This window comes from Calidris pugnax, unplaced genomic scaffold, assembly GCF_001431845.1.
Source record: "Calidris pugnax isolate Ruff unplaced genomic scaffold, ASM143184v1 scaffold44, whole genome shotgun sequence".
Taxonomy (NCBI): domain Eukaryota; kingdom Metazoa; phylum Chordata; class Aves; order Charadriiformes; family Scolopacidae; genus Calidris; species Calidris pugnax.
Window position 1 is genome coordinate 28,692,442 of NW_015094506.1, and position 18,716 is coordinate 28,711,157.

Below are 18,716 nucleotides of genomic sequence, written 5' to 3' on the forward strand. Positions count from 1 at the left end.
TGGTATGTCTTATTGAGTGATTTCTCATTAGAACCATCTTCCCTGGAACCCCAGGAAATTGCCATCTTAACAATGCAAACCTGGAATTTGAGGACTAAATGGGTTGGAGACAGTGGAAGATCTGTGTTATATTTTTATGCTGAGGGGTGTGGGTTGTTTGTTTGGTTTTTTTTGGGGGGGGGTTGTTATTTTTTTAAAATTATTTTTATATTGAAAACTGTGGGAGACTGGCTAGCTGAGAAGGGTCACATAGACATGGGTCAGCTAGTCCAGCAAGAGCTCAATAAGCACCGTACTCAGCTTATCTAGTTCCCAACAACTGCGAGGATGTTCTGGCCTTGAAGGCAGCTGTGGTCCAACAACAGAATGTCTGTGATAAGGAAAACATGTAACCTTAAGAAAGGAATTATGGGCGGAACTGTCTTTTTAGAACTAACCAATAATGAGCTCACATTTTGCAATATGTATGAGACAATTATGGGTGTGCATGAAAGAATGATAGTGTGTCTAAATAAACAAAGATTGCTGATCACTCATATTGAGTGCTCATATCTTCCCTCCGTTGCACCGGAAAACTCCCATCAGGAGAGTCTGCTGGGCTTGAAACAAAAGCCTTGTGTAGAGTACCTTGACTGTGCTGTCTGCAGGGCTCGTTTCAGAATAAAATGCTGTTCAGAGGATCATTGGGTCTCGTGGCTGAGCCTGGCTGGCCTGGTTTCACATCAGACCCTCTTGTTAGGCACCACTTGTTACTGGAATTTTCTCTAGACATGAGGAAAACAGAAAAGATGTTTCACTTTAACGCCTGGCACTTGCAAGATTGTATTTTTATTTTTTTTTTTTTTAGCCTTGAATATGCAGGATTTCGGGAAGTGATCTAATACAAAGTAGTGTATTATGCCCACAGGGCAGATGTAACCTAGGTTCCTCTCCTGTCTTGCAACAATAGGTGCCTCAGAGAACTCAAATTATAAAGTCGAGCTGAAATGCCTGCCCTGGGTCAGTGTGGATCCAGCCAGGATCCACCTGGCTGAAGCAGGGGAAGCCCTTTGAGGGCCATGATCATAATGCTGAGCATGCCAAGCTCCAGCTGCGAAAGAAGATACCTCTCTCCTCCATCCAAATTCCTTAATGAATCCAAATAATGGTTTTGATTCAGTCGTTCTGCTTTAACATGTAAATTGGTGAAATGGAAGTAAGTCTTTGCCTGTCAGGCAGCTGACCTGGGTTGATGGTTCTGCTGCCTCTTTGTAGCTCGAACTTGGAGACAGGTGGGGAGGCAGGACAGGGGGTGTGTTGCTGGGATCAGTGTGCAGATGTTATCGCTTGTGTACAAATAAATGAAATAATTACTTGTGCAGATGGGGCATATACACAACTTGCTTCTATGAGGAGCTGAATGCAGAGCTCCTGGCTTGTTTGTGGAAACGTAATGAAAAGGAACACACATTCTCTCCTATTCTTCTTACACACCCTCTCCTCTTTTTTTCTCTTTTTGGTGTCTTGGGCTCAACTACTCCAGCCCTTCTCTTTTGGCAATGGCTCTTTTGGCAATACTTATTAGGTTTCTACTTACTTTGCAAGTCCCTATTAATTCATTTTAGTTTGTGCATACAGAACATATTTTGCAACCCAATGACATTTTGTGAAATGGTACAAATCATTTCAGTGCAACCCGATTTCCTCCTGTCTGCCTTTCCCCGTATCCTGTTGAGTTAGTCAAATACACAGCATGGGGTTTTGTACTGCTTTTCTGCTTTTATTCTGTCGGTGGGAGGACAAATGATACCCAATCTTTCATGAAGCTGGACAGCTGCTGACAAATGATATCTTACATAAAATCTGCTGATATAAATTTAACCTACAAATGTTTTTGAGAAAAAAAATTGACCTGGCAGAAGTGAGTTTGTGTTTGATTGGCACTTTGCACAATAAGCTTCAAGTTTAAAAATAAAAACAAAGCCCCAAAACAAACCCCACCTTGGTGAGTGCATACGCTACCTTGAGCAGAGTAACTGTTTTCTCTCATAAAATTCCTTCTGTGTTGAGGGAAACAGAACTTGTAGCACATGATAAATTAACAGGATTTTGTAAGAGATACTGGAAGAAAGTGGCTGGAACACTTAGACCTCCAGAGTTAGCTTTACGCTTGCCGAAAACCAATGATTTATTTCGATTTATGGGCACCTAACAAAAGCAGCATATGGCACTTCATGAAGTTACCGTCTTGTCAGCTGAGTTTTATTAACTGTTTCTAAGTGCTGTCTTACGTCTGCCCAGATCCAAGGTATTTGGATCAATTTACGTGTCCTTCACTGGCTATGAGAATGCAAGTAGTTACAGTGAGTTATCGCTGCCTAGACCCACAGTAACTTATTAGATGCTCATAATTCAGTCATACGTTTCAGCCCTGACCTGAGTTACCTGTGGTTACATAAATAATCTGAGATAGAGCCACGAGGAGAGGCCAGGTTTCTTGGCTCCTGACGTTGTACCCTTATCATGAGGTTATTCTGACTTGACTCAGTCAGGTCCTGCCTGAATCAGAGTCAAATTATCAGGCTGCACCGGGTGATGTTTTTTAGCTCTGTTACAAAGCTTGTCCTGTGTATGCAGTGCTTCTGTCAAAGCATCTTTCTTCTGTTATGATGAAGGTGGATCAGAAACTGCCCCTGTTTTATGTTGATAGTAATGTATTTTTTCATGAGTGGTTGTTTAGTGGAGGAGACATAGGTGGTTATTTGCACATCTGTGGATTTACCAGTAATTCAATCAGTGTGCATTAAAAAGGATGTGGGTGGGAAACACTGCAAATGCAACAAAAAGACTGTGTGTTTGAAAAAGGGTGGATCCTGCCATAAAGAATGGGCGAGCGTGGAGGATGGGCAGTTCGTCACGGAGCATCACAGCTGCCCAATAAGCAGTCTACGTGTGCCAAGCAGAGTGTGTTTGAAAGAGGGAGTATGACTATATTATTGCATTTAACATGCTGCAGGAATCATGTGGATACACATTATTTATGCCTGTATGTACTGTTTCCAGTAGCTGCCTGACTGTCACTTCACACTGACTTAACTACTATAAAATCACAGCTGTCACAGCTCATGAGCACCACGGTCCATTCTAACAATATCATAAATCTGTTTACTTGCTGCCCATGAAGCCTAAGGGCCACAGAAATGCTACATTGCACAGCAGTACTCCCCTATGAAATAAATAACAAGCCATCTTTTCGTGCATTTTTGTAAGGAATAGAGTTCTTTTTAAGGTGAATAAATACACAGATTAGGTTCAGAAAATATATTGGTCACCCTACACAGTCTGGAAATACAGGCTTGTTTCCTTTGAACATGGTTGAAGGTTTTACTCCATTTCAGTCTCAAAAAAACAGCAAGCAAATATGTCACCAAAACGGTGACTAGGAAATTATTCTATCTTGGAAAGATTGGGGTTTTGGTAGTGTTGTTTTTTTTTCTTTTCAGTAATCCATTGACATGCTAGTCTTTATGTAGAGCTGTTTCTTCTTGTTGGAATTGTTATAAAACGGGGAAAAAAAGCCTCCAAAAAAAAAAAAGCCCCCAAAAAAAAAAAAGCCCCCAAAAAAAAAAAAGCCCCCAAAAAAAAAAAAGCCCCCAAAAAAAAAAAAGCCCCCAAAAAAAAAAAAGCCCCCAAAAAAAAAAAAGCCCCCAAAAAAAAAAAAGCCCCCAAAAAAAAAAAAGCCCCCAAAAAAAAAAAAGCCCCCAAAAAAAAAAAAGCCCCCAAAAAAAAAAAAGCCCTCCAAAATTTTGTTGCATTAAAGATGTGAAATAACAGCTATAAAAGTGATCTCTTCACAGTTACTCCTTGTGTAAGTAAATTACATATTATCAGTGATTATTGTAACTTCCTGTGAATAAAGCAGTGTCCTAGGGAAGAAAACCTGTCATATTTGCACAGCTGATCTGTAGAGCTCTGTGAAGCAAAAGAGCAAAGGTGGACATAAACCAATATTAAAATCTCGAAAGAGTAAAGAACGGGATTTGCCATTTGAGGCACTTAAAATTGTGGAAAATTTATTTGAGCTAGGTATTTTCCCTGTGCAGGGATCTCAAGTGTATCTTTTATAATACACTGAAACCAATAACATTAGTGACACTGTGTCAGGTTTATCGTGTATTTATTACATGGCAAGTAATTCTGATGCTTCACTTTCTATGAGTGTTTTCAGGAAACTTTTGAGAAGCCTGGATGGCTGAATAATAAAGTGACAAATAGAATCCAAAGTAGATGACTGCAAGGTGATGTTCATGGGGTAAATGAAAAGTAATAGGCCTAGATTTGACCATTAGTGTTAACAAGACCTTCTAGTTGAAGGGAATAGGTCCAGGAAAACATCAGCTCTGTGCGTAGGAGCAATGAACAAATTAAACCAGATTTTAGGAAGGAATAGACAGCAAAGGGAACATAGTTATGCCATCGTGTAAATCTATGGTTTTCCTATCACTTGACTGCTGTGGTCAGTTCTGTTCCCCTTATCTTTAAGGTGCTATATTAGGAATTGAAGGGATTTGGAAAATGGCAGTAAGGATAATTAGATGGAAGGGCTTCCATAGGAGGATTAATTGAGCAGATTAGTGTTCTTCAGCCTTGAGAAGAGGTGCCTCTCGGGGAATATGCAGAGGCCTACAGAATCATCAGTGGTAGTGATAATGGATAGGCATTGACTGTTCACTGTCTTTTTGACTACAAGGACCAGTCTGTTCCAGGAAAATAAAGAAAATAAGCAGTTCTTCACGCAAGAGATAGTAGATGTATAGAGCTTGCAAAAAAATAGAGTGGTGACGAGACCGTGAGACTGATTCAAGGTGAAACTGGGAAAATCTTGGAAGAGTTTTCTGTTGGGGTTTAATGAAGAGATAAACCTCTTCAATCATCTCAGGAACTCCTTGAGCAGAAAATACTTGGAACTGAGGAAGGGGAGGGAAGAGCACCGAATGTGCTTACCCTGTGCTAACCTACCTATGTGTTCACTTGTTGGAAGGGCTGAAGGCAGAGTACTAGACTTGAAGGACCTTTGGTTTGAACTAGTGCAGCCATTCTGATGTTTTAAGACTCTTAAAATCCCATGCTATATTTAAGTCTATCAATCTTTCTGTTGCTTTTTGTCATCACCTTCCAGTCTATAAGTATGTCTTCTAGCAAGTGTAGTCTCACAGGTACATTGCTGCTCAGCTTGATGCAATGCTCTCTGTGTAGACAGAGTTCTGTCTTCTGTCACTCCTAATTTGTGGTTTTTCAGGACAAGTTCTGGCTGCACAGTTATTGTTATTTATTAATGTTATTAATGTTCTTTATTAGAAGAAAGAACTTTAGTCTTGTTCTCTTTTTCACCCGTATTTGTCATTTCTTATGACCTAGACTACTGTGCCTGCTCTTCTGAGAGCTGGATCAAAGAATAAATGGAACTGTAAATTATATGATCTGAATGATACAGTTCAGAGTTAGAGAATTAAGAGGTTAGATAAGCTAGATAAATGAAAGGCAGATATATTTAAAGGAACAGTATAAGCAATTGAGTCTTATTTGCATTCATCTTTTGTACAGTTTACTATGAAAATGCATATGCAGGAGTATACAAAATCAGGAACAGAGATTTGTTATATATCATGTACCAATTTGACACCCAGTCCTGGCTTGTGGAGTTAGACTTTCATTGAGAAGGTTTGGTCAACGGACTATTACTTACCTAAAGCAGCTTCAGCTTATTCGCAGAAGCCAGCGGTTAAGACGAACTGCAGCTTCCTCAGTTAGTTAATGTATTAGTAAGATATTTTCAGAAATCTTTATCATATGTATCTTTTAGAATTACATATGTATTGCATTCTCCCTGAAAAGCCAAATATATGGGTATACCCTGGTTTTAGATCCCCTTTTGTAAATGATCTTCTATTTGATTAGGTTTATAAAGCCCGGAGATTGTCAGGGACATCTGAGATTGTCCCCTCTTTCATCTTGCGCTTATTCAAACTTATATACAGACGTGCATCCACACACAGCGCACTTTGTGCTGCTGTCAGGCCTTCCAGTTCCTGTGCAGCACTGTGGGTTCTGAGTCCATAGCTCTCTGTGGCGCAGGACTGTGAGCACAGATACAGCCACAGCACAGCCGTGAGACACAGGGAGTGCAGTCAGACCAAAGGCTGTCCTGTCCTCGCCTTCCAGAATTAGTGTTTGTTTTGAAAGAGCAGCAGAGCAACGGTCAACTGAGTTCCCAGAGACACAGATCGTTCCTAACCTGGGAACGCTGGAACACGGGTGGAGAAATCCCAGTTCCCAGTGCAATAATGCCATCTCAGGGAGGATTTCTGACAACAGATTTTTTTTTCCCCCTCAAGTTTCAGTTATTTATCACAAGCTGCAATTGTCAGAAGTTAATCCTCTAGGCATAGGAGGGAAGTCAATGCTTACCAACTCCTGTAGCTAATGATATACTGCAAGGGCTCAGAATATTTTCACTCAGCACAGAACAGCACAGTGACCACAGTACAGACCTGGAAGACAAACAGCAAACTTTGCTTTAGATATACAGCCAGCTCCAAGGGAGGGATTTCAGGGTTCATTCAGGGTTACTATTGCCTGCTTTTTGCTGGTTTTTTAAAAGACCCAACCTCAAAGTCATCATCTGGACTAGGGAAGGAAAAAAATCAACAATGGCTTCCAGAAGGGTTCCCTAGCAGGGATTAGGAGGTTGGCTGGAAAGAGTTATGGTCACTAGTCTCTGCACGCTGGGCGTAGGTATATAAACTCTTCAACTCTACTCTTCCTTGAGCCTGGAGCTGTTTACAAGAATGAGTAAGAGAAATGGCTGAGAAACAAAACTAGGCAAAGATCCAGGGATTCATGGTAATTGCCAGTTCTTGTAGTTACTTAGAACAAGACTGGTGTGGTTTAAGAAAAGCCCTGCAAGGTTGGTCATTGCTCTTATAAGTAAATGTGGGAGCCTGGAAACTCTTCAATCAGAGGTATAGATTGTCCAATGAAGATATAGGTGGTGGCTGCCTTGATTTGTTTCTGTTTAATAGATAGAAGCAGCTTTCCATGAAAGGACTTATGTGATCTAATTTTTCTTTCCCTGGACAAAGGGTACATGAATAATTCCATGTACTGGAGGGTTTAAATACAATGAATGACTTATATGAGAGTTTGGGCAGTTCAGGGCCTTTTCTCAAGGGCATTGTAAATTGGCCAGAGTTCCTTCCATGAAAGTATAGTGAACAACTCTCAGGTCATTGCAGGCTGATGGGGCCAGAAGATTTGTGAGTCACAGGGAGCAATGTTGGGAACTGATAAATCAGCTGAATATTATAGTCAGCCCCTGTCTCATCAACAAGAGGGTATACATTTATGAACACTGTAATTGTCTGGAAATGCACGTAGATGATTACAAGTATCCCCTTACAGCAAGGTTTTAGAATACATCTGTTAAAAAAGATGTAAAATGAAGGTGAGGGTGGCAGTAAATTTGATGAGGAGTGGCTACAGCCTGTCATCACCTCCCTGTCAGATCCAAACCATTCAGGAAGGAGTCTGCGATCTACCTGTACTTGCTGGTAACTCTCAGATTAATTAATGTTTAAATTACCTGCTTGGCATCATGCTTTTCTCCCTGAATGGCAAGGACAGTAATTTTTTTCTCCTTTCTGATTGTTCCTTAGTTGAAAAAAAAGCATACATTTTAGGCAGTCCAGTTCATGTGGGCTCCACCTAAATAGCAGTAGGGGCAGAAGGCCCTGTGTAGGGGCAGGTTTGCTCCAGTAGCACTGTTGCTGGACTTACAGCATGCCTCCTGAGCAGAGGGGACTGCTCTCAGGTGACCTCATCTGCCTGTTTAAGGTATGCAGACATCCTTCAGCTTTTTCAAAAAGCCAGGAAAACCAGTTCCAGTCCGAGTGCTTTCCTTGACAATGGAGCCTCAAGGTGGGAGTTGTATGTGGGTGTACAGCTGGCCAGGAAGAGCTATGGAAAAGTCGCAGAGACTTGGAAATTTTTTTTTAAAAGATCATGTGTTTTTGAAGAACTAGACTGTCTATTTTGAAGAAGTCTGTGTGGAGTAAAAAGGAAGGTTGTTTAATTCTTAGTTTTGTTATAAACTGGTGCTTTTCCCGAGGGAGGTAAATTTCTGTCTATAAAATTAGTAGCTTTCCTTAGCACTTCAACAGTGAAAGAAGAATTATCTTCAGTACTTCCAGATTTGCACTCCAGCCTAATGGGATATTAAAACTAGATTCCAAGCATATTTTCATAAGTAACTTTGTGTGTTCCTAGTAGTTTGCCAATCCTGTTCGGTTTAGAAGGATCATTTGAATAAATGAAGTTTCTTGCTAGGCTGTAACCTAAAACAAGGAGATCGTCCAAACACTCCTGAACTTTCTGGCAAGACTAATTTCAAAACTTTCTGGAATCAAGGGTATGACCTGGCAGCCGATGGAAATAGCAACTGAGCATTCAGCAGCAAACTCTTCAAATGTCTCAGGTGCAGCTTTACCGCCAGCTCTTTTTATCGACTTCAGAGCTATGATACCTTCAAAAGACAAGAGGCTATGCATGGATTTAAAATGTTGAAAGGTTACAGTGAAAAAATTGATTTCTTCCCAATCCCATACTGCAGCTTCACACACACGCAGCACATATGGTGCATGTGAGTGTCCTCAAGAACACAAAGACCCCCGGCCTGAACTGTGCCAGTGCTGCCTTGAGGGTAGTCCAAGGAGGTGGGTTAGAAATGCAGTTGCACTGTTTTTCTGCTTCTGGTTTCTGGACATCAGCCAGGCCTTGGCATGCTTGAAAGCAATTAGGGAAAACAAAACACAACAAGACGCAGGTCAATATAACATTGCTGAGAGCCTGGCACAGGCCGTTTATCGTCTGTATTAACCTTTCACACCATTTTTTGATAAAATTGCTGTTGCCCTACTGAGACAGCATCATTTTTTTCTCTTCTCTGTAAGGAGAATCTGGGACCAAATGCCAAATCTGAGGCAATGCCACAAACAAAGAGAAGGGAAAACGAGAAGGTATTCCTGGAGGGCAAGGTAAGAGTCAAGCTGGGGCATCCTGTCTGTGAAAGACTTAAAGCTGCTACAGTCAGGAATGAACCTGGCATGCCTTTGGGTACTTATAGCCGACTCTGTCTGCATTTTGTTCTTTTCTGTCTGTGGCAGCTAAAATCAACATGGCATAAGAAAGGCAATGAAGCAGGAGCTTGACTAATTACTGGGTCTCTGCTGGCAAAGCCGTGTTAGTTCATCTAACCCCGCACGCTCCATAGTGGAGTTAGTCTGAAAAATGTGAACTGCCAGAAGCACTTTTCTCTTGCATTAGCAAAGATGAGGTTATTGATGTAGCTGTATTAAACTGGAGGAGGAACGGGAAAAGGGAGGTGGGTGAGACTGCTTTCTTGTCTCTAGACACAGCTATATTGGCAGAACAGTATCAGCTTTCAAAGTGAAAGCTGAAAACTGAAGGAAGATAAGAATTAAAACATACAGCATTTGCTGTTGAGATTTTTATAATAAAAATTACCACATTTTGTTAGAGACAGAATGGGCATTTTTAGGTCTCATATATGGTCTTTCAATCTCACTAGCCATTTACTAGTTGTACAATTAAAAAACAGGACATAATGTATTTCACGTTTTGCAAGAGGTCTGAAAAGCTAAAACTCCAGGAAAGCAGCATTTTTAACATTTTACCACTGGATGGAGACAGCACTCTAAAACTTGTGAGTAATTGCTAATGGGACTGTAATGAAATCCCTTGCAACAGAGATATTGAATATATTAGTAGACACTGCAGCAACAAACAGTGGAACTCCAGCTAGATTTATGGCAGAAAATATATTGAAGGAATATCCTTTAGATTCGTGCTTGACCTATTTTTACAGTGACAAAAGAAGAGATTTAGTTTAAAAAAATTAATTCCATTTCTCTCTACATACACTCATAGCCACGATGACACAGACTGGCAAGAAACGGGGAAGATAAAGCTTTCTAGGATCCTCTTTATCTTTTCCCAGGTCACAATATCTTTCTCCTCATAGGAGGATCCTTCAGCTTTGTGGGTCTGGCCTTGAGGACTCGAAGCTGCTGGCAGCAGTGGAGAAAAGGTTGCTGTGGCATGTGTCTTGTCTACAGTGGAGGTGCTTCCTTTGCTCAAGGATAGTGGAGAGGAAGTCACTGGGTGGGAAGCAGCAGCAGAAGCCATTCCCTCCAGCCTGCAGGTAGGTAGGAAGATATTCAGAGATCTTCCACTTCCACTACAGTTCAGGAACGAGAGTACAGATAGGGAAGACCCTGCCCTACCAGAGTACATTTCTCTCATTACATATGTTAAGGCATTTTTACAGATTTTCTCCCCTCTTTGCATGTGTGTATGTATACGTGCATGAGACAGAGGGAAGGAGGGAAGGCCTGTGGTTTTTAGCCCAGTACCTTACATAATCACACTGTGCTTCTCTGTTGCCAGCAACAATTTTTGAATTTGTTGGATGAATTAAAGACAAATTAAATGAATTAAAGGATTATATTCATATAAATTTTGTGGAAATAGGCAGCCAGATAGAGTGGAGACTCTTGAAGTGCCCTGACTAAAGGAAAGGCTGAAGTGTGAGCTCATATATTAGAGAACCCGCTCTGGAGAGAGCTCTTATAAGTGCCTCTTTCCCGGGAGAAGCTTTAATCAGAGTTTGCAATCAACCACAAGATAAAAAACCATAGGCAACCAGACTTCATCAGTTCAATAAACACTAGAACTTTTCCTTAAAAGCAACAAACAGAAAAGTTGACCTACTCCATTACCATCTCCCCTCTGCCTCCAGGTCACAGAGTCTGTACAGAGTTTAAAAGCTGAGAATTTTCATGAATAAAAGCAGCAACAAAGACAATAATATCCACTGAGGCTGATTTTTCATGTATCTGCTTGTTATATTCAGGACATGTATTTTCAGACAGCTCTGGCATTGCACAGTGGTTAATGGAGTGAAGCTCTTTGGGGAAAGGGCACAGGGAAGGGAGGTTGAACAAAGTGTCACAGCTGGGAGTGTGTCACAGCTGCTGATGTGTGCCTGTCATTTTTGTTCCCCGAATACAGTATCTGTTGGATCAATTATTTACATGAAAATATCTTCATTTTCTCTGAAATCAGGGTTTTAAACGTAATTCCTTTTCCTGCAGCTAAGTTTGATAGTGATCTTCAAGGCTAGATTCTTAGTATTTAGGTGTCCTACTCCTGGTGAAATTCTCTGCCTAACTTCACCATCCCCAGAGATAAGCCTGGTACTGAGATGAGAAAGCTGGTCAGCTTGATGCACAGAGTCCTGAACTACTACAAGGCACAGACAGTGTTTAGGCATGAGGGGGAGCTGACCTTCTGCAGGTAGGATTGTTTGCAGTGACAGACAGATGTTTGCAAGCATGTGCCTTGTTATTTACTTATTCGACTGCTCAGCTATTGGATATGTACTCACTTCATCTGTTATTCATCTGGTATGCTGTTGTTTGCAGAAAAAGGTGAATATAGAAAGTCTTGAAAACTAGATTTCTCTTGCTCTGTTGTGGGAGCACTCTGACTTGCAGAAGGCTTAAAGGGAACTAGATTCAGTTTTCCTGGCCACCATAGTTTTTGTTGTTTTTGAGGAAAACCCTGATGTGGGAGCTGGTCAGGGAGGGGATATGCTGTTACATGGCCAGTCAGCCTGAAATTATGGACTGTGGCTTTGGTCAGGGGTAATAGACTTTGTTTCAGAGGAGAAGCCCTCTGAGGAAAGAAATATGCCAAAAGCCAAATTCTGCTGTAGGTGCTTGATATGGGACCAGAAAGATTTACTGGATGGAATTAAGAGGCTAGACTTAGACATGAGAAATGGAAGGAGAGGCAGCCCGGGAACATCAGGATTATGTGCTTATAGTGGTGATGAGCGTAGATGTGCTGTAGATATATTAGAAAAATTATGTGCAGGATTGGTAGAGGTAATACCAAGGCCAGGGTTCTGAACAGTGAACAGCTGCATAGGCTCAGACCTTGGTAATGGTGAGACATGACCTGCAAAAGGCTCTGGGGAGACCTTATTGCAGCCTTTCAATACTCAAATGGGGCTTATAAGAAAGATGGGGACAGACTTTTTAGCAGGGACTGTTGCAATGAGAGGGATAATGGTTTTAAACTAAAAGAAGGTGATTCAGACTAGATAAAAGGAAGAATTTTTTTATGATGAGGGTGGTGAAACATTGGCACCGGTTTCCCAGGGATGTGGTAGATGCCTCATCCCTGGAAACATTCAATATCAAGTTGGGTGGGGCTATAAGGAACCCGATCTAATTGAAGATGTCCCTGCTTATTGCAGGGGAGGTTGGACTAGACGACCTTCAAAGAGAAGGGTTCAACCCAAACCATTCTGTGATTCTACAAAATAGCATAGGAGCCTGTGGGTGATTAGTCATGATAATTAGTATGGATTTGAATATTTGACATGTCTCATTTTCCAAATCCATCTTCCCTACTCCCATATTGCCTCTATAGCTGCTTTATGGGTATGTACGACTTTACACACCAATATATAAGTGCCTGCTTCCACTCTGCTTCATGCAGCAACTTCTAGCTCCACAGGCACCATGTAGGGTGCCAGAATGGTCAAATACACTGGTTTTGCTATGCAGGCTTCCAGGTGACTGTGGGACAATGTCCTGGAATCTCTCTGAGTGTGCACTCCACCATTGCTCCCCAAGTGCCAGAGGCAGAACTGAATGTTCTCTCAGTTCTCTGCTGTTGGATGTCCCCTCACACCAGGCAAGCATCAGAAACCTTCACTCCAGTTTTGCACTCAAAACTGGCTTTGCAACTGTTTAGTCAGAGCCAAGTAATACAAGTATGTGGGAAGCCTCGGCTGGTCCGAGGCATTGGAGTGTGAGTTTAACATTGGCCTTGAGCAGACAGCTGCGTGTCCTTGAGGAAGCCTGAGAGGCCTGAGAAGAAGGGTGTAAACAAGATTGAAGTCTGTCAGATTGCCAGCAGAGGAAAGTTACAGCAGAGAACAAAGAAGGAAATCATCCAATCATGAATTGTTGGACTTTGGGATGAGCCAATTATACATGGACACATGTTCCTTAGAAAGATATAAAAGAGTATGTTAAAACAATAAAGGTCGGGTCTTTTGGGTTTTTGCTCAACAGAAGGTGTGTCGTCTTGTCCGTCTCAACAATGACACAAGTACTTATATACAACTATGGTTTCTTTGCTGATCTGTCCCTGTGCTGTAGCACTGGTACAAGTGCCACAGATAGGCCTATGAAAGTTTCCCTCTTCACAAGGAAGATCAGAGGCCATGTCTATAAAACAGTGGTAACTTGCCATTCACTGCTCTTTCTCCTGACGCAGAAATGCTAGCAAATGCTTGAGGAGAAGGAGGAATTTGTCACTAGCATTGTAATCTTCTAACCGTAACGTGGCCTTTCAAATCAATCATATCTGGTTCCTTCTCAGCTTCTGCTTCCTCCAGCATGGCACAGATCCATCAATCATGAAAAGCTTCCCAGTCTCACCAAATGACTGCTCCACATGATTAATCACTCAGGCTATAGCCATAAAGAGATCTGCCAGACCCATGGTTGTCCCATACCTTCCAAACAGTCTCACCCAGGCAGCATGCCAGACTGATTAAGAAGTTTGCTATAGCAAACAGGAAAATCTCTTAGTGCTATGGAAAAAAACCAACCCCCAACAAATTTTCATACAGAAAGCTAACCACAGGTTTTCTTAGAGCCTATGCATTCACATGTATGGACAGCTGGAATATCATGAGTTTGCAGACAATACTGTAGCGTATGGACACCTGCCAGAACAGCCATACCAGTTGCGCTTTCTGTTCACATCCTCTCTTGGATGTTAAACCCAGTTTTCCTCTCAGTAGTGAAAAGGGAGAGAGGGAGACCCAGTAATATCTAACAACTTACTGCTTAAACATTCCCAAACAGTAAGGGCACATCCTACTGATGACATCCAGGGATTTTATCCTACTTAAAGGCCCTCCTGCTTTGCCTTGCACTGGATATTCCAGTAATTTATTACGCAATGTTATCACTTCAACAGTTTTCTGCATGATGAATGATGAAAACATTGGCTTTCTGTGCCTAGTGGCCCATGTGACATGGCAACAGCAGGACAAGGTTCTTCAGAACCTCCATGACACAGCAATAGTGAATCTGTGTCTCTTGAGGAGACCATCTGTTCATTTTGGTGGCCAGCCCAGCCCAAACCACAACAATCTGGATGCCCAAAGGGTAAGGTACCTATAGCAATACCCCTGAGAATCCAGTTTTACTACACAGGGGTAAATACAAGTTTTTGTTTCAATTTGAATGAAGAGTATAGTTTTTAATGCACTTGTCAAAATTACACTCCTGGCTGGATTTTAGAGCCATCTGAAAACTTCTGTAACAAATTTTGAGTTGACCACAAATCCTCAAAGTGAGATAGTCATTGTCCCTTGAATTGGACATAGATACTGGAGAGTCTTTTTCATAAACTTACTTTTTTCTCTGATTTGAAAGCTTTGTGAGAAAATATCATTCAGTTTTATCGGTATGTGCATGAAAAGTTCACCTTAAAAAAAGCTGATGTCAGATTATGAACAACAGCTACATTCTGAAGCGAGTCGCAGTGTTGAAGGCATATAGCCCAAAGCAGCAGATGAAATCCCTCCCTCCCCTTCACCCTGTCCTGGAGTGGTCACTTGCCTCTCCTAGAATAAAGGATTTAAAATTAAAACCGAGATAAATCTTGAACTGTATCTAGAGAACAGAGAATATTAAAAAAGCGTAAAGATTATTGTAAAGTGTTATAGTCTGGCTCACAGCAAATTCCCAGGCTTTTTCATGAACCTATTAAATGATTTCTTTTGTTAAATGTGCTTCTACTCATATATAAAATGCTAATCACACAGGGGGGTTCCTCTACTTTATCTAAAACTATGCAAAGTGCAGATGTAGGCACGTTGTCTTGTGCGGTGTAGGATTTCTACTGATGTCCTGTTCGCTTGCTTTATGTTGCTACACTTCGCTGGTTGTTGATGTGGGCAATGCAAGGAAAACAGCAGCCTGTGTGTGAGACCAAGGGAAGGAACAGACCCATCCACAAAGCAGTTGCAAAGTGTCTGGCCTTTTGATAATACTTACCTGCTAAGAAATATTCCTGTTTCAGAGAAGTTGGGTAATTAGTAATGTACTAAGGGAAGAGTTAAGAGGGGTTGGGTGTGCTCAGCACACACACAGAGCTCCGGGACTGCCAGAAGAGAGATCAGGCTGAGCACAACCTTGGCTGTCTTAAAGACCCTCTTTGTGTAGGCTCTCTGCTAACAAGAGGTAATGACAGCTGCTCCCCGGGTAAACGGCGAAGAGTACTTTAGGAATGCAACAGCTATTGAACGCTATTTTCTGATTAGTGCCATTAAATAGCTCAGAGAGATTTGTAGCCGTGTTATCATTTCCACTTGTCACTCAAAATTATGGCAGTATCACTGCAAAGGAGGAAAAGTTCCTTCTGTTTCAGAGACTCGTATTTCTGCTGCAGGAAGAGGAATTAGACCACCAAGCTCAACAGTCATTCTGCCTCTGCCCAGGCACGTTGGTATTCAAAGAGTGCCAGGATGATAAGATGAGCTTTTCAGAGACTGTGACACCCTCTCCTTTCCTGACAGAGCCCACTTCTTGTGGAGCCCACTCAGAAATGAGTCAGTGGTTAAGAACTATCTTTAAGTAATCCTCAACTGTCATACACAAAGTAAAGCCCTCCATTCTGCTAATGTTGCAATTAGCCAAAGCCAGGTAGATAATCAATGGGGAGCTACGTACAGAAAATACAAATACATGGAAAACTTCCTGATGTGCCATAGTGACAACAGAAGTAGAACAGAATAGTGCCTGCGGGAATGCTGCTGCTCCTCACCTCACCCTGCTCTCTTTTGCACTGTATTTTCCGTACTTTATATTGTGATAAGAATTCCTAAATAATGAAAATAATACAGCCTTTAATTCAGTGATCGTTCTTTACAGAACAGGAATTAAGATTCCAAACTGCAGGTGTTAGTGTTAATTTTGGAAAACATAAGTACCTTGTTAAGGATTGCAATATAAGTGGTACCAATAAATTCCCAGGGTCCCTCTGGTTCCAATTCGAAAGACAAATAAATAAAATTTGTAAACCACTAGATTTTCTATTGACAGTTCTGGTATTCTATTGTGTAATATACACTGTAAAAATAATAGTATGTGTTTATACATATGAGTGTCTGAACTGTGTGCATATATATGTGTGTGTGTGTCTATACACATTCTGTCATGCATATATAGCAGCTTCCTCTCCAGGGCTATTATACTTTAATGGGTCACAGACACACAGAATGTAATAATTAGGCATGGAAAAAACAATTAGAGAGAGTTCATTCCCTTGCAACAGGAGGTTATAATCCTCAGTGGAGAACGTGTGTGCTATTAAGCTGATACCTTAGAACATAATGGTATGGTTTCCCATGTGAAGATGCTGACAGGATTATTTGGTTTTATCATTCCTGTGTAGGATCTAACAATGTGGGGTGGAAGAGCTGTCTGGAGAAGAAGTCAGAGTTCAGCATAGTTTACTTCCGTTCATTGAACTAATTATTTTCTATTTTATTTTTGCCTTGTCTTACCTCCTTTGCTTTATTCACTTCTTTTTATTACATACTAAGAAAAGAGCAAGATCTCCCTTTTTAAGCCTCTGTAGGGGACTTACTACCATGGAACTAACATTAGAGTTTTATGTTAAGGTAACCTAAGCCTTTTCAGCAATTTAAGAATGGGGCAAGGTGACATGAACCAGACTAGCGTTGTCTTTAGAGTAATTCTGACCCAAGGGGCAGGTGAGGTCACTCAATTGCACACCCACATCCAGAAATGGACAAGTAAGACCTCAAGGGAATAATTGCCACCCCCACCTGTAAGCCACATATGGAATTTCCTTCATCACAGTTCTCCAGTGTGTATGGTATGGTATTTGCCATCTAAGAATTTCAGTATACCAGAATGGCCTGGTTAGGGTCAAGATAGATGGGCACTCCTGCTCTTGGTGGAAAGCAGAGAGCTATGGCAGGCTGTGCTACAAGGCAGAGACAGTGCCCTGTGTCTCCTGGAGAGTGAGTTCCCAAGTGTTCGACTCAATGAGAGCCTCTGCTAAAAGCAAAAGAAAGAATCAAATTTGACTGAGGCCCTTCAGCTTGCAGGGACTCGAGAAAAGCTGACACATGGCGCAGAAGCGAATGGCAACAAGAGGCAGGTAAGTGGTATTTTGCATCCGGCTGGTTTCTTCTGGTATTGCTGGTTGAATCAAAGCCCACTTTTTTCCTCCTGATACTGTGGTACTGCATACAAATATCAATAGTCCTAGTGATTTCTCTGCAAAATGAAGTACCTCTAAAGTAATTTGTATCCAATACTCATGTATGCATTGCATTTTCTGTTAATTTGTTCTCCAAAAAATTGTTTGAGAAACCCTACCACGTATCAAGCATAATCTGGACACGATGTTTTTTCTAATTTAATACTTACATAGGAAAAAATGTTGAAAGTTTCAAGATTTCCATATCAAGGCTATATTATAAGTTGTATTATAAATTAAACCTCAGACAAGCTATTGTATGTGTAGTATGCACATGATGAATAAAGGCTACTTTTGACAACTGTCTAAAACTCCCTGTTAGGAACAATAATGTTTGAAATTATACAGATTTAATCTTACATGAACCAATTCCCATACCCCAAATACTAAAATGAAAATTGCACAGATTAAAATCTGATGAATAGGAGGACATAACCTCACTGATATCATTATATCTATAAAATACGGTCTGCAATTAGAAAGGATCGGTGCTATAGGCATACTGCTGTCAGGAAATACACAATTGCCCTTACTCTGAAGTAATGGAGAATTTTATTTTTATTTTAAGTTTATTGTCTGTCTTAGAATTCTCAGTCTGTGCAATATATGTTGGCACACAAATGGTATACATTGCACTGAACAACATCTGCAGTAAGACAACTGGTCCCATCTGTATTTTTCCAAAACTAGACTGCAGGGAATGTGGTTGCATATGTGTAGATTTTGATGTGTTTGGTGTTTACCTATCAGGAGCTGTTAAGTGGGGTTCTCATATTTGCCTAAAACTAAGAATTACTTTGTAAGATGGGAGACCTTGATAGAAGAATACTGTCAAACTGGAAAATGCAAATTACATTCACTGCTAAAGACCTGCACTCCTCCTGGTGTGTTAAAAAAACGGATTGCATCCTGATTCACTTCCAGCTGTGTGTCTCACATTACGATTTATTCTCTTCGGTGTCTAAGACCACAAGCTGCCTAATTAAGTGTCACTTTCTATTGAAGTCAGGTTTTGAATTTCCTGCCTTTGAATGGACAAGAAGAAGAAATAATTTTTGATTTCTGGTGACAGCATTTTTGTTCATTTGCTCTCTACTGGCTGATGTAATGATCCAACATTAAGAAGAAAAATTGCCAGTGGCGAGCATAACTGGAACCTTGAAACATCTTGGTGTTGTTCTTTTTTTCTTTTCTTTTTTCATGTTGCTTTTCATTTCAGTTAACAACATTTGAGATGTCCCTTCCCTTCCCTTCCCTTCCCTTCCCTTCCCTTC